The sequence below is a fragment of the Canis lupus genome, chromosome 15 (assembly GCF_048164855.1).
Source record: "Canis lupus baileyi chromosome 15, mCanLup2.hap1, whole genome shotgun sequence".
Classification (NCBI taxonomy): domain Eukaryota; kingdom Metazoa; phylum Chordata; class Mammalia; order Carnivora; family Canidae; genus Canis; species Canis lupus.
The window spans coordinates 28,754,762-28,769,368 of NC_132852.1; the positions used below are offsets into that span (position 1 = coordinate 28,754,762).

The window sequence follows — 14,607 nt, forward strand, 5'->3', positions numbered from 1 at the left end:
TGTGTGTGTGTGTGTGTGTGTGTGTTTGTTCCTTATGCCTGGAGACCATTAAGCAAGGATAAGAGTCACCATACTGGCAGAGTAATTGACTGTACTAGTTATCAATTTATTTCTTCTTAGCACCAAATTCAGCCTTTCTTACCCTGCTTTATTATAGTGGAGGTGGACAGTAAATATTTCTCCTTTGCTGGCCAAGTTTGTCAATAAAGGGTGCTAGAGGAACCCTATAGAAGGAAACCTCTTCCCCATCCCCCACCACAGCCCCAGTTCCTATGTAACTATGTAATTTCCCTTTTGTCTTGATCCTGACCTGTGACCCACGCTATCCTGGTGGGCACACAGTGGAACTCACTGGGGGGTGATTTTCTGGGAAAGCAACAGACTGTTCCTGGGAAAGTTTTCTCGACATCCCACCTGAGATTCTCCCCATAGGCAGCTTATTGGTAAATTCTCTTGGTTCTCACACTGGCTTTCCAGTGAGTTCAATGGCACTCCGGTTAGGCAGCTTTCTGGCAGGTATCATTGCTAACACACTAGTAGGAGGTTCCTTCTTGGTAGTGTTAGCCTACAGCACCTCAGTGAATTTCACCCCATCTCATGAGCTAGAGCCGTACCAACTCCAGGGCCCTCTCAGTCTCTGCCTTGGGGGTAGGGCATCACTTCCCTAATTTTTTCATTTTTTGGATGGTCTGCCTCAGTCCTAGAGGTAGTGGCTACTCACTATATCTGCTATTTCTGCATTCTTTGAAGCTTTGAAGCAGCTCTTTTTAGACCTTATAAGCCAATTCTGTTGCTCCAATTCCACACTAGTATTTGATAATTATGTTAAACCTTTTTTTTTTTTTTTTTTTTTTTTTTTTTTTTTTTTTTAGTACTCCTGTTTTACTGTCTTCTGACTGGACCCTTATGATTAGCAGAAGGCAAGGCTCATTATCATGCAGATGATCCATTAGGTCATCTCTTGAAGCTCCTGTGCCCAATTTTAATAGTAAATGGATTAGTAGAGTAACCATGGCCAGAGAACTGCCTGATAAACCAGGTTCTCAGACCCCTCAGGACAGAGAGCCCGGGCGATCTCACCAGGCTCTCACCAAGCTGCCTTGACCAGCTGTTCTGCTGGCTAAAGGTGAGGGGAGCCTAAACTGGATGAAAGAGGAGAGGGATGATGACTGTTGGTTGTGGCTTCAAGATCAACTGCAGCATTAGTTTGTCACGGTAAACCTTCTCTTGTAGTCTTCCCCAATAGTGAAGACCTACCAGAGCCCTGGAGATGGCATTCCCAGATGAGGCAGACTTACACAAGAAGAAGGGGATGAGGGTGGTATAAAGTGTGCACTCTGGTGGATACTGTAATATACTGTGCGCATTCTCTCTTTGGGACTGAGACATTTATTCTTCAGATGCTGGAGATGGCAGCTGCTGACAACTCACAGCTCCTCTCTCACTGAGAGTTGTTTTCATCTGCAAGGAACTGCCTCATCAAGGTTTATGCTCCCTATGAGTGTAGAGCAAGAAATTAGTGGTAGTTGCAGGGTGATAAAAGACTCGGTTCTTTGCTTCTATTTGGGACACATCTGTAAGGCCATCCTAGGTCCACTTGTCTGTGTAAGATCAGCTAAGGCATTAGTTGCATTCACAATATGGCTCAGCTTCTCTCTTGGCCCGTTCTTGCCTGCCTTTGGCATCTCTCTTGAGCTCATTTCCCAATAAACCTGTGTGCATATTTCTCTCTCAGATTCCATATCTAGGGAACCCAGTCTAACACATGTTTTTATGGTTTACATGTTATTATGTCATTTTGTAGGGAAAAGATTCAAAATTGTCTCTGGCAATGTTTTTCCCTCATATTCTCAAGATTCATTAGTTATTTGGCACATAATGAGTGAATCCAACTGCCCCTGGGGTGTGAAGAAATTCTGCTTCTGCAGTCATTTACTCAAAAGGTCTGCTCCCAGGTCATGGCTCTGGGGAACACCAAAGGTTTCCTTGGTTATTGATCAAATGGAGGAAAGGCCAGAATGGGAGGAAGGGATTGCTCTCATTGGTTATAATAATTCACAATGTGACTTATGGGCAGCAACAAGATATGCTGGTATCATACAGGGGACAGTCTTCTGTGTGAGGTCTGACAGAAGCTTGTTTGGTCTCTAGTAAGCACTGTCTCACCCGATTCACGTATCCACGTATGTGCATGCCAGAGATGTGAAGGTGGGGAACCATTTTCAAATCACACATTAGGGTCAGTTGCTACAAGTGCTGTAACAACCACCCCAAAACTCTCTGGTGTAAAACATTATTTTGATGGATTTTGTGGGTTAGTAAATTGGACAGAGCTTATCTCTGCTCCACACTTTCTGGGGTCTAAGCTGGCAAAACTCAAAGCTGGGAGTGGTTCAATAGCTGGAGGCTAGAATTATCTGGAGGCATCCTATGCTCAGATCTGTAGTTTATGTTTACTATTGGCTGAACCCTCAGCTGGTCTGACCAGAATACATATACATGGCCTCTTACTGAGTGTCTCTCTGCTATAGTTTGGGCTTCCTCCTCCAGGAACTCATGGAAGCTGGGTTTTTGTGAGCATCTCAGGAGAGCAAGGCAGACGTGTATGGCATTTTTATGATCTAGCATCAAAAGCCATATAACTTCACTTTGGTCAGATGTATTGGTAGAAGCCAAAGTATTACCCATATTCAAGGGAATGGTAACCTACAGACTGCCAATTGATAGGAGCACTGTTAAGGTTACATGGTATCTTAATCATCTCAGTTACTGTAACAAAATATCATTGACTGGGTGGCTTAAAGAGTAGAAATTTATTCCTCACAGTTTTGGAGGTTGGGAAGTTTAAGGTCAATATATCTGCAGGTTATGGTAGTGGTTCTCTTCCTGGCTTGCAGGGGCCACCATCTTGTGGGTCCTCATATGGCTAAAAGGGGAAGCCCTGGTGTCTTTTCCTCTTCTTATAAAGGCACTAATCCCATCATGGGGCTCTACCCTTATAACCTCATCCAAACCTAATTAGCTCCCAAAGTTCCCATATCCTAATACCATCGCATTAAGGGGTTAGGGATTTTTTTGGGGGGGACACAAACATTCAGTCCATAACACCTGGGAAGAAGAGCATTTGGTATGGAGATATTGTGATCATCTCTGGAAAATACAATTTGCTGCAGATGGGTTACAAACAATATTACATCCTAAGATTTTCTCTCTTCTGAATATACTTATGTGTGTACCAGTGCCTGACTGGGTTAGGTGTTAGGATGCAAGACTATTTCTTCTTATATATTTGTTGAAATGAGCCACATTGAATGTGTGGGATTCCTAAAGGTCTTCAAAAAAAAAAAAAAAAAAACCCAAATGCCCATAATGAGGACAAATGACATGATATCTTGTTCCTCAGCTGTGTCATGATTTGTGTTCACTTCCAGGTGGGGCACATTTCCCACTCTGGCCAGAAAGAACACTGCTTAGATATCAGTGCTTGACTTTGCATGTAGACATTTGGTATTGAAGATTATTCAAAGACAGTTATTGTCAGTAGATAACCCTAATTATTCCTTAAGCTTTGATTCTTAGAGCAATGGGAAGGAAGCAGGAGGCAGGATAAAACTATGATTTTCATGAGCCAAAATAGTAGTTTCATAAATTTAGTAACCTCATGTCAACATCATCACCAAAATAGAGAAAGAAAGCAAATAGTACCACATCTTCTGCCTCCCTTATGCCTAACCACCCTTCTCTATCTACTTCTGCAAATGGAATAAAGCCAGCATCTGGGCATCAAGACTCAGACTTGATGTGGGCTCAGACTACAGGCAGGAAAGAGATACAGTGGGTTCTGGAAAGTGATCTTTCTGAAATCTCAGTGTGAATAATAAAATTGATGCATAGCAACATCTGGAATGCATGTAATCCCACAGTCCAAATGAGTATGCTTTTATTCTTTTTTCAAAAATTAATTCATTTATCTTAGAGAGAAGAGGGAGGTGGGGGAGGGGCAGAGGGAGAAGGAGAGAGAAACTCAAGCAGACCCCCCCTGAGTGTGGAGCCTGACAGGGGCTTGGCCTTACAACGCTGAGATCACAAGCTGAGCCAAAATTGAGAGTCGGACACTTAATGATTGTGCCACTCAGACACCTCACAAATGAATATACTTTTAAATTGATAATTTCGATTTATTTTCCTGGAAGTTCACTTACTGTCTTTTCCTGCTGCCCCCCATGTGTATTACATTTTATTTGATTGCTTAAAACTTTTCAGCATTTTTTCTAGTTTTATGGAGTTTTGATTTTTTGGGGATATGTTTAACAAAATGAGGATTTTGGGGTTAAGTGTGTCAAAATGAGGAAAAATGTTGATGGCTTATTGCTTTGGTGTGAAGAGGCAGTGACATTCCTGGGCAAAATGTGGTCAGAGGTCATTTTTTGTGATTAATGAAGATACCCAAAGCTTTAGTTAGACTGACTGCATTGTTTCAGGACTTATTCTTGCTCTTAGGGAGCAATTTTCTATTTGCAAATGGAAGGTGGAAAATGTTTTACTTTTTGATTCTGAAAGCAATCTTGTCTTGACATAAGCAAGATAAGCAAGATAACAAACCCTTCCTATCCTGCCCAAGAAGAAACTGGCTTGCTCCCTTTGAGGTACACCATCGCAAAGTTACAAAACTTTGCAAACAAAACATAGGGGTCAAAAAGTCTGACCCCTATGCAAGTGTTTTTTAGTGGTTTGTTTTGTTCCATTGGGAACATCTGTGAAGCAACATTTATATAAGCTCTTTCAGATTCCTTTTAACTGATTTTTGGAGGCTTAATTATTCAGTGTGGGAAGGAGTTATTTGACACAGGTTTCACAAATATCGGCTCTAAATTGGTTTTTTGTATGTGTGTTTGAATAAGGAAAGTAAAGCTAATATCAAGTTATACTTCTGATTTCTCAGCAAAATTATTTCAGTTATTCTGATATAAATACTAAACATTTCTGGCAGTTACTTTAAGTTTTTTTTTTTTTTTAAGAGAAGAGCTTTTTTTTTTTTTTTTTTTTAAGATTTTATTTATTTATTAGAGACAGGCTGAGACACAGGCAGAGGGAGAAGTGGGCTCCACTCAGGGAGCCCAACGTGGCCCAACGTGGGACTCGATCCTGGGTCTCCAGGTGCTAAACCACTAAGCCACCAGGGCTGCCCTAAGTTCTTAAATATATTACTTCACTTGCTTTTTGTCTTCCTATATGAAGTAGGTACTTTAGCTCCATTTTACAGGTGAGGAAATCAGTCTCAGAGGAGTTAATAAAATCAGTTAAGATCACATATGGAATAAGTGGCTGAGCCTTGATCTTACCCTGATCTATCTCATGTCAAAGACCAAGCTCTTATCATTTTAAGACATTGCTTCTCCAGTCATTAAGTTATACATTTTCTTACAACTCCACAAATCACCAATTGAATGAAACGAGTGATGGATTCAGTAAATCTGGCTTCCCTTCCTTCTGGGCCATGGCAACAATATATTTCTAAGTTTGCCAAGTACTTAGTTATGGCCAGGTAATGGAGTTTTTGTTGATAGACTATACAGAGAGAAGGGGTGTGTGTGTGTGTGTGTGTGTGTGTGTGTGTGTGTATTCATAATTTCCAGGCCTGGTCCATAAAATCTTCTCTGTGGTTCTCTGTATTTTCTTCCTCCATATTCCAGGGGACAGCAACATCCACGGCCACCTTAGAAGCTGTGCAGGCCATGTTTGGATGTTTGGAAGGTGAGAGAGTCTCTGTTGGTCTGGGTGTCTGCATGACTACACGGAGTGGAGTTCTCTCCTGGCAACAACTGGGTTTTATGTGAGTGAGAAGAATTTATTGTGAGATTTTGGAATTTATAGGTGAGAATAGCTAGCATTGATTTCACAGTACTAATTCCTGTATTAAACGTTAAGTGGTGTGCTATTGTAACAAAAACTTAATATGTGTGACATTGGCTTAGCAGTTAAATATTAGAGACAGAAACACTGGAGTTCTATCTTATGCAGTGACAATATTTTTGGTAAAAGGCTGAGCTTGAGAAAACTTGACATCAGATCTTGTGACTACTGAGACTCTAGCTCCAGGATACAAGGCTGAGAAATAGTATGGTTGAAATTGGCTGCCACTAGCCAATGAAAGAAATGAGCTCAGGAAAGATGGCTGGTTTGGAAGGAGAGATCGTAGGGAATGGAGAAAGCACAGGAGTCAAATACCTTGGAAAGCATGAAAAAGTCTACTCTGCTGGACCCCAAAACAGTAAAAGTAAGACAGAAATGGTTTGAGTAACAGAGATCCATTAAAAATCAGCCTTAGGTAAAAATTCTTTCAATAATAGCCATCATTTGCATGTCTAAAAACTCACTGATGTGCTACGCTAAATTTAACTAAATTGATTATTAACCTTGAGATACCTTTAGTGGTATAAAGAACTGCCAGAAGCTATGAAATTTGAATTTCATAAAAACATACTGGATCAAATTCTTAGGCAGAGTCCCCCATATGATTAAGCAAACCACCATTCTGGTTAGAGGTGGTGATTGTGGTGATTTTTTCCTCTAACTTAACCAAAAATATACATGAGTTATACACTCAGTTATCGAGCACTTCCTGCAAGCACGGTGTAAACATAATGAGACCCAAATTGGGTGTACAAAAGCAGAAGTGACACAGAGCCAATATACAAAGTAAAACATTAAAAACTGCCAAAAGAGAGAGAAAATGTTGGAGGATTTCAGAAGAAGTTGAAACAACTGCCAGCTGGAACATTTATAAAAGGCTCATGTCAGGCAAAGGATTTGACCTGGGTTTCAAAGGACAGGTAGGACTTTGATACATACCAAGAGTGCTGGGCAAGATATATTATAGGTGAGCAGCCAGGCAGCGGGTGAAAGGTATGAAATGGGAGAGTATCCTCTTGGGCTGCCATGTATCTAGGTAAGATTTAAAAGACATTCTAGACATTTGAGAGACCTGGATCTGACACCAAGAATGTGTTCTTCAGGCATATGTTAATGGGACATTTTCTAATATTATTAGATCATAATATTATGATTGTGACTAGTGTAGCATAATATAACATCATTTGCAGAGAATAAAATGGAAAAAGAAGACCTGTTTGAAGATCATCACAAGTCTTGCAGTGGGAAGGTGAAAGATGATGGACAGATTACGGAAGAGACTAGCTAAGGAAATGCCTGAATACGGGAGACAGAGGATAGGCTCAAGATGTAGGAAGAAAACTTTATAAGCCTTGATTTCTCAGTCTGTCCATATATATGGATAATTAAGAATGCATCGTATTTTGTAAAAATTTTGTGAAATCCAAAATACTGAACTGGCCATAACATTTCTCAGTTAAGGAATAAAATGTTTAAAAAAAACAAAAACAAAAACAAAAAACCCAAAATAGAGGTACTATAAAGAAGGAGCCAGCTAGGGCAAACATCTCAAAATTAAACTAAGTGTATTTCGCTGCCTAGGTGTAAAAGTCTCTGAGTTTGGGGCACCCAGGTGGCTCAGTTGGTTAAAGACATCTGACTCTTGATTTCAGCTCAGGTCATGACCTCAGGGTTGTGAGATGAAGCCCTATGTCAGGCTCCACACTGGGCATGGAGCCTGCTTGAGATTTTCTCTTTCCCTCTCCCTCTGGCCTTTTACTCCCCCTTTCTTCTCTCTCTCTCTCAAAAAAAAAAAAAAAAGTAAGTTTGATGATAGTTAAGGAGAATCAGGTGTGTGTGAGTGTGTATACACACATGTACTACTTACATTAACTTACGTTTCTAAATCATGGCTACTATAGGGAATTTTGATCACTCACTTTAACATTATTAAAATGTTTCTCTCAAGAAAAGTGCTGCTGGCTACTGTCAGCTTAGGGCAAGCAGCGGACCTGGGAGACTTGTGGCCTGGGCCCATCACCAGCAACTGAACGAAATTGACCACTGGCAGGGGAAGAGGTCTGTCCAATTCACATATAGTCAGAGAGCAAAGACCCCTTCCCACTGTGGTAAGACTTGGAGGTGGAGACAGTCACAGGAAGTGTCCTGTGCAGGGAGTGAAATGCCTGGAGAGTGAGAAGAAAAAAAATGAACCTATAAAGGCCAGTATAACCTTAACATGAAAACTGGACTAGGATAGGTAAAAAGGAAAAATATACATCAGCCTCAATTATGAATGTAAATGAAAAATCCAAAGTGAAATCTTAGTAAATTAAATCCTAAATAAACTATTATTAAATCAAATTCAGTGCTAATAAAAAACTAGAGCTGTATTAATTAAAGTGAAGTTAAAACTGTTACACATAAAAGGCCTCAGTGATTTAGAGAGTATTGGGATTTACTCTTTTATGTGAATGTTGCCAGGTGGATGCTCTGCTTTAGCTGGCCGCATCATGTGTTCGATCAGTGTTTCATCAATGATGTTGGTTCATTATCTCCTAGGACAGTGAGTTTCAAACTTTAGTGCAAATTGGAATCCCCTAGAGAGTTAAAAAAAAAATTCAGTCTGCTGAGTCCTCCCCTCAGACTTTCTGATTTAGTAGGTTATGAGTGGGGCCTGAGAATTTGCCTCTTAAAAAAAATTCCCAGGTGAGGGCATCCCTGGGTGGCTCAGCGGTTTGGCGCCTGCCTTTGGCCCAGGGTGCAATCCTGGAGTCCTGGGATCAAGTCCCACATCAGGCTCCCAGCATGGAGCCTGCTTCTCCCTCCTCCTGTGTCTCTGCCTCTCTCTCTCTCATAAATAAATAAATCTTTAAAAAAAAATTCCCAGGTGATTATGATGCTACTAACCTGGGACCATAATTTTACTGAAATTATCATCTATGTGTTTACAAGTTGGGTCACCATGGGTTCCAGGTCACAGAAAATGTAAAAATAAAGAATATGAATATGTCCGATTACTATCCTAAGGTAAAAGGAATTGCACATATCAATTTCCTTCTTATTTTACTGGTAAGAACCTAGTCTCCTGATTACATCTAACTGCATGTTGGTCTGGAAAATGTAGTCTCTAGACAATGGGGTACTGGAAAAATCACTTCTAATTCTGTACTTGGTGATAGCACACTGGTAGCTTGAAATTGCTATTGTGTAAATACAGTATAGAAACTGCAAATCAGAGCTCCCCCAGTGCAAAGAGCAGTTGTTAAACATTCACCAGACTCTACTGTTTATAATTCAGTCACCACATTCAGTTTTAACTCTATTACGGTGGATGGGAGATTAAGAAATAAATTTTGGTGGATAATTAGCAGCTTTTGGCATAATGACCAAGTAGGTTTCATTCTAAAAACATGGAGATAGATAAATACCCACTAAGTAAATGATCTACATAGAAAAGCCTCATAAAATAGACCAAATTACATAATAAATTACATGTGATTGTCTCAATAGATGTAGAAAATGTACCCAATAAAATTTAACACAGGTATATGATATTTTCAGTTAACAAACAGGAGCAAGAATCTTGATAGTGTTGAGGAGGAAAAACTTTTCTTTTACACTCTTAGTTTATGTACTTGAGGGCCTGCAAATTAAACTGAGGAAGGATAGATAAACAAGAGAAAAAACAAAGTTTATCCATGTATGGAAGCTCATAGAAAATACAGCTCAAAATGACAGTAAGAATTTGGGGCTTATATACCATCTTGATAAGAGAAGGGGAAGGGCATGGGAAAACAAATGACTTTTAGGAAAGATAAATAGATCTTTAGAAGAACAGATGGGAGATGTGATAGTTTTGTGATAATTGTGTATTTCGGCAATTTCTTATCTCATTGCTGATTTCTTATCTGGTGATAGGAGTTAAACACCCCTGGTTGCAAAATTCCTGGGGAAGGGCTTTATGACAGTTGACTTCATTCAGGAGACTTTGCTTTTAGGCTGTTAAGAGGAGCTCAGAAAAAAATTCTTCCTGCATCTGTTGATTCTAAAATGTCATCAGCTCAAAATAATCCTTATGCACAGTGGTATATTCTGGATCCCTTCAAGAGTATTTATATATAGAAAACCTGCAGCAAACATAAGAGTACATCTGTTTTTAAAATCTTTGGCCTAAAAATGACACATTCCACTTCTGTTCATATTCCATTTACTAGCATTTAGTCACATGGGTAAATCTAACCACAAGGGAGGCTGGGAAATGTTATTCTGGAATATTGATACGGGAAAACAGCTAGCATTCTCTGCCATATCCTCTTTCCTTGCTTATATCTCTCTGTGGTACTTATATTTACTTGTTTGTTTACTTTGTTTATTGTGTACCCTCTTTACTAGAGTGTAACTTCTGCAAGGGCAGATGACTTTATTCGGTACATCAGTGTATCCATAGCCTCATAGAGTACCTGGAATATGGTAAACATTCAGTAAATATTGATTTAATGACTATATTGAATGACTATAACATACTGTATCAAAAATGAATGCAAAGCTTCCTTCTTCGACAAAGAAGACTCTAAGTCTTGATTCCAGCTGACTGAGAGAATGATAGTGCCAGGTACAAACATAGGGAAGAAGGAGGGAGTTGAATTTTTTCACAAATATAAATCTGAATATCTGTCAGTAAGATAGGTGTAGGGTCAGACAGGTTAGTTGGAAAAGCAGATGTCTAGGGCTAGGTCCATAGAGTTGGCTAGTATGTGCGTCATTGTTATAGGTAAAACTTTCAGGGAGAGTGAGATTGTCAGGGAAGAGATGTGCAAAGAATGGAGCAGAAACCATGCAGAAAGGGAGGGATGAGGACCCTGTCAGAGAAGGCAGAAATCATGTCATTCTAGAGCTAAGTGAATACACAGAGTAGTGAAGAATCAAGGAATCCACAAGAGAGTGAATTTCAAGATATATGACATCTTTATTAAGGTCTGTAGAGAGTATTAACAAAGCAGAGGAAGAGAAACTGCAAGGGATCTTGAGAAGCATCATCTAGCTGTGTGACAAGGAAGACCAAGAGACCATAGTTAAGAATCTTGGAAACCTACCGTCTGTGTTAGTTTCCTGTGCTGCTGTAAAAACAAAAAACAAAAAAACAAAACAAAAAAACAAAACAAAACAAAAACAACCCACAGATTTGGCCTCTTAAGAGAACACACATTTATTCTCTTACTGTTCTGGAAATCAGAAACAAGGTGTCAGCATGGCCATGTTCCCTCTAGAGGCTCAAGGAGGAGATCTGTTTCTTTCTTTCTTTTCAGCTTCTAGAACTGCATTCCTTGGCTCATGGCCCCTGCCTCTATTTTCAAGGTCAGTGTTGTGGTGTCTTCAAATCTTTCTTTTTGCTACATTTTCACTTTGCCTTCTTCTCATCTTCAGATCTCCTTCTGTTTCCCTCTTATAATAATCCTGATAATTATGTTTAGGGCTGACCTGGCTAATCCAGGATAATTACCCTATCTCAAGATCCTTTAATCACATCTGCAAAGTTCTTGTTACCATGTAGGGTAGCAATCACAGGTGTTAGGGATTAGCACCTGGATGTTTTTAGGGGGGATCTTATTCAGCCTACCATATCCTCCTTTGCTTGGTTTACTCTTGCAACCAAAAGGTCATTGAGGGCCCAGCTCAATAGAATGTTTGGAGGCAGAAGTGGGAAGAAGTTTGAAGTTGAGTTGGAGATCTCCAGAAAACCATTTTTGGGGGTGGGTAGTGAATAGATAGGGTAAGAAAAGTAGCCATTTCAGGCTGAGGAACACCAGACTCTGTAGACAAAAGAGAAGGAGCCAATAGGGCTTTCACTAGAAGGAAAGACTAAATCATTACTCCCTGCTCAAGCATAATCTTGCAAATAGAGATCATGTTGATTTTATTCACCAGTACATTTCCAAGCACTACAGACACTGCCTAATACATAGTAGGCACTCAATAAAAATTTGTAGAATGAATCATTTATGAAGGAGTAGTGTAGACCTTTGTGCTCATTCTGAAGAACTAAAACCATTGAAATTTACTTTCAGCTGGTCTAATGATATAGTAATTGACAAAGTACAAAAAAATTATGAGTGCCAATATGTATTTTTCAGAGTCCAGAGCTACTCAAATACCTACAGAAATGTCATGATTTTCAACCTCCCCAAGAGTTTGGGAGCTTTTACAAAGCTTGTTCTACTATATCATCTATGGTGTCTCTTTTCTTTTCAATTACACTATACATTTTCTGCATCCTGACCAGAAGTTCAGAGAAATCTTTCATTCACTTGTTTTTTGTATAATGCTTGTGTAGAGGTTGGAGCATTGATTTTGTCATAAGGAAGACCCGAGTAGGTTTGCGTGAGACCTCTGAGAGCTATTATCTTTGAGGCGCCTTGGCAAGTTACTTTACCTCTCTGAACCTCAGTTTCTTTGTAAGTGCAGATGGTAATAATATCTACCTTGAAAGGTTGTGATGATTGAATGAGCTAATGCAATAAAAGTGCTCAGAACTTAGCAAACTCTTAGTACATACCATTGTCTGCTGTTTTTACTACTATTGCTGCTGCTACTACTAGTACTGCCACCACCACCACCACCGGCTTTTTTGTTAATATATCATGTATATGCATGAAAGAGTTCTAGAAAGATCACTTTATGTAACTTGGAGGTCATATAAATGCAGTTCTACAACATCAAAGAAGAAGTAAGTCCTTCATAATGAAATCTGGGTTTAGCCACCAATTTGTCTGGCCTTCAGCAAGTAATTTCATTTCTGTGGGCTTTATTGGCAAAAAGAAGGGCTTTTGTTGTATGATTTCCAAGGCCCTTTCCAGTTTTATTTTTCTATGATTATATTCACTAGATTCCTCTCTATGAGGGAGGAATCACGACTTTTGTTAGCCATTATTTCGAAAACCTAGCATAGTACCCAGTACATTGTAGGCCCTTAATAAATTTGTTGTATAAATGAATAGCATAGTTGCACTGAAGTTCATCTAGTGAAGGGAACCATGAACTGGGTTATTATTTTTACTACAAAGTGGATTTTTATGACTTGGGCTTATGTCTTAGAATTTTTCTGTTCCTCATTATAAACGGGAATGGGGTAAATGCTACCAAAGTAACACCATAGAGCAGGCATGGGGTGAAAATTAATCTATTATAATTGAGTCTTTGGGCAAAAATGCTAGTTCAAGGTCAATAACAACCAGGAGTATTTTTCCAATGATGATTATGAATTAGCAGCTAATGGTATTTCCAAATGAGAATTATATTAATAAGATTAACAACTTAATACTTGAAAACTTAAAACTTGAAAGTTTATTGACATACAACCCTGTCAGCATCTTAGTGGCAGTGAGTGAGAAGGAGGTGTTTCCATGCTTGGATGAAAGGTAAAGGCTGGAGGGAAAGGACATTAACTGTAGGAAGTGAGAAAGAGGGAAGTAGTCAAGAGGAAGCTTGGAGTGGGAACTCAAATGAATGACTGTAGGCAGCAACAGGGGTAATGGAAGCCCTTGCTTCCCTGTAGGGAATTTTCAGAAATATTTGATATGGGTCTGGGCTTTCTGTATGTACACAGGATAGGATCTTGAGCCATTTTTTTTTCTTTTTTTAAATAGCGAAGTAGTCAGTGATCCCCAAATGCTGGATGATGTGCAACATACAAAACTGTGGTATCTGTCCATGAAATTCAATATAGTAAACCTTCACTGATGGACAACTATCATAGTTTGAATGCTTATACTTCAAAACAGACATTTCTATATCCATTTCATGACAAGTAAATTGTAGTTCTGAGAATTGAACAATTACATTTATTTTGAAAGGCAAAGGACTTAATTGTGAACTTAATTGTTTTGTCTAATGCCAAATCCTAAAATGTTCCCATTATGGTTTGTCGTGGGTCTTCTTAGGTTCTATTTTTTTCTGATAGTGCAAGTGAGTGGGAGACTGAATTTATCATAGAAAGTTCAAACTACCTCTAATTTCAGTATTTCAAGATCCAATGCTATCACCAGGAACAATGACCAGTGATAAGATTGGAAACATCATAGCTTTAAGAAATGTCAGGTAATAGATTGTTGTTAAGGAGTTTTCTAACAGAACTTAGAACTGTTTTGTCTAATAGTCACCATTATTTTTTTTAACGTGGGAATTACATTTAGTATTACCTTTTTTTAAAAAGATTTTATTAATTTATTCATGAGACACAGAAAGAGAGGCTGAGACACAGGCAGAGGGAGAAGCAGGCTGGGAGCCTGATGTGGGACTTGATTGTAGGACCCTGGGATCACACCCTGAGCTGAAGACATGCTCAACTGCTGAGCCACCCAGGCACCCCTAATGTTATCTCTTTTCACTTATATTTTTGTGCCCTTTTTGGTGCTAGAAAAAGTTGGGGGAAAGAATTTAAAATGTGGAAAAGTTTTGATGGTTTGTGAAATAGAACAGAATATCTGAAATAAAGAAGATTCCAAATCTATGATTTTTGTTCCTAACTCAAAGTTTCCTAAACCAAATGTGATTGGTGACTAGAAATATATACCTTTCCCAATATCTGTATTTCTTTCCTTTATTTAAACATGAAAACTAAAACTAACTTATAGAAATTCTAGATTTGGATTTTTGAGGCTAGCATTCTCTTTCATACTGACTGCCTGACTAATCAAACACCAAAATCATGTCCTC

The 14,607-nt window shown here is 39.1% G+C and overlaps 1 long non-coding RNA gene across 14 annotated transcripts in view; it reads left to right on the plus strand.

The window, feature by feature from the left end:
* Window positions 1–14,607, plus strand: part of LOC140604801 (uncharacterized) — a 119,827-nt gene that overhangs the window by 72,103 nt on the left and 33,117 nt on the right. Inside the window, exon 8 of one of the 14 annotated variants that reach the window (XR_012007608.1) lies at window positions 5,694–5,754. The exons of the other annotated variants lie outside the window; for them this stretch is intronic. This is a non-coding gene — a long non-coding RNA (uncharacterized lncRNA). The remainder of the gene's footprint in view (window positions 1–5,693; window positions 5,755–14,607) is intronic. 14 annotated transcript variants of the gene reach the window in all.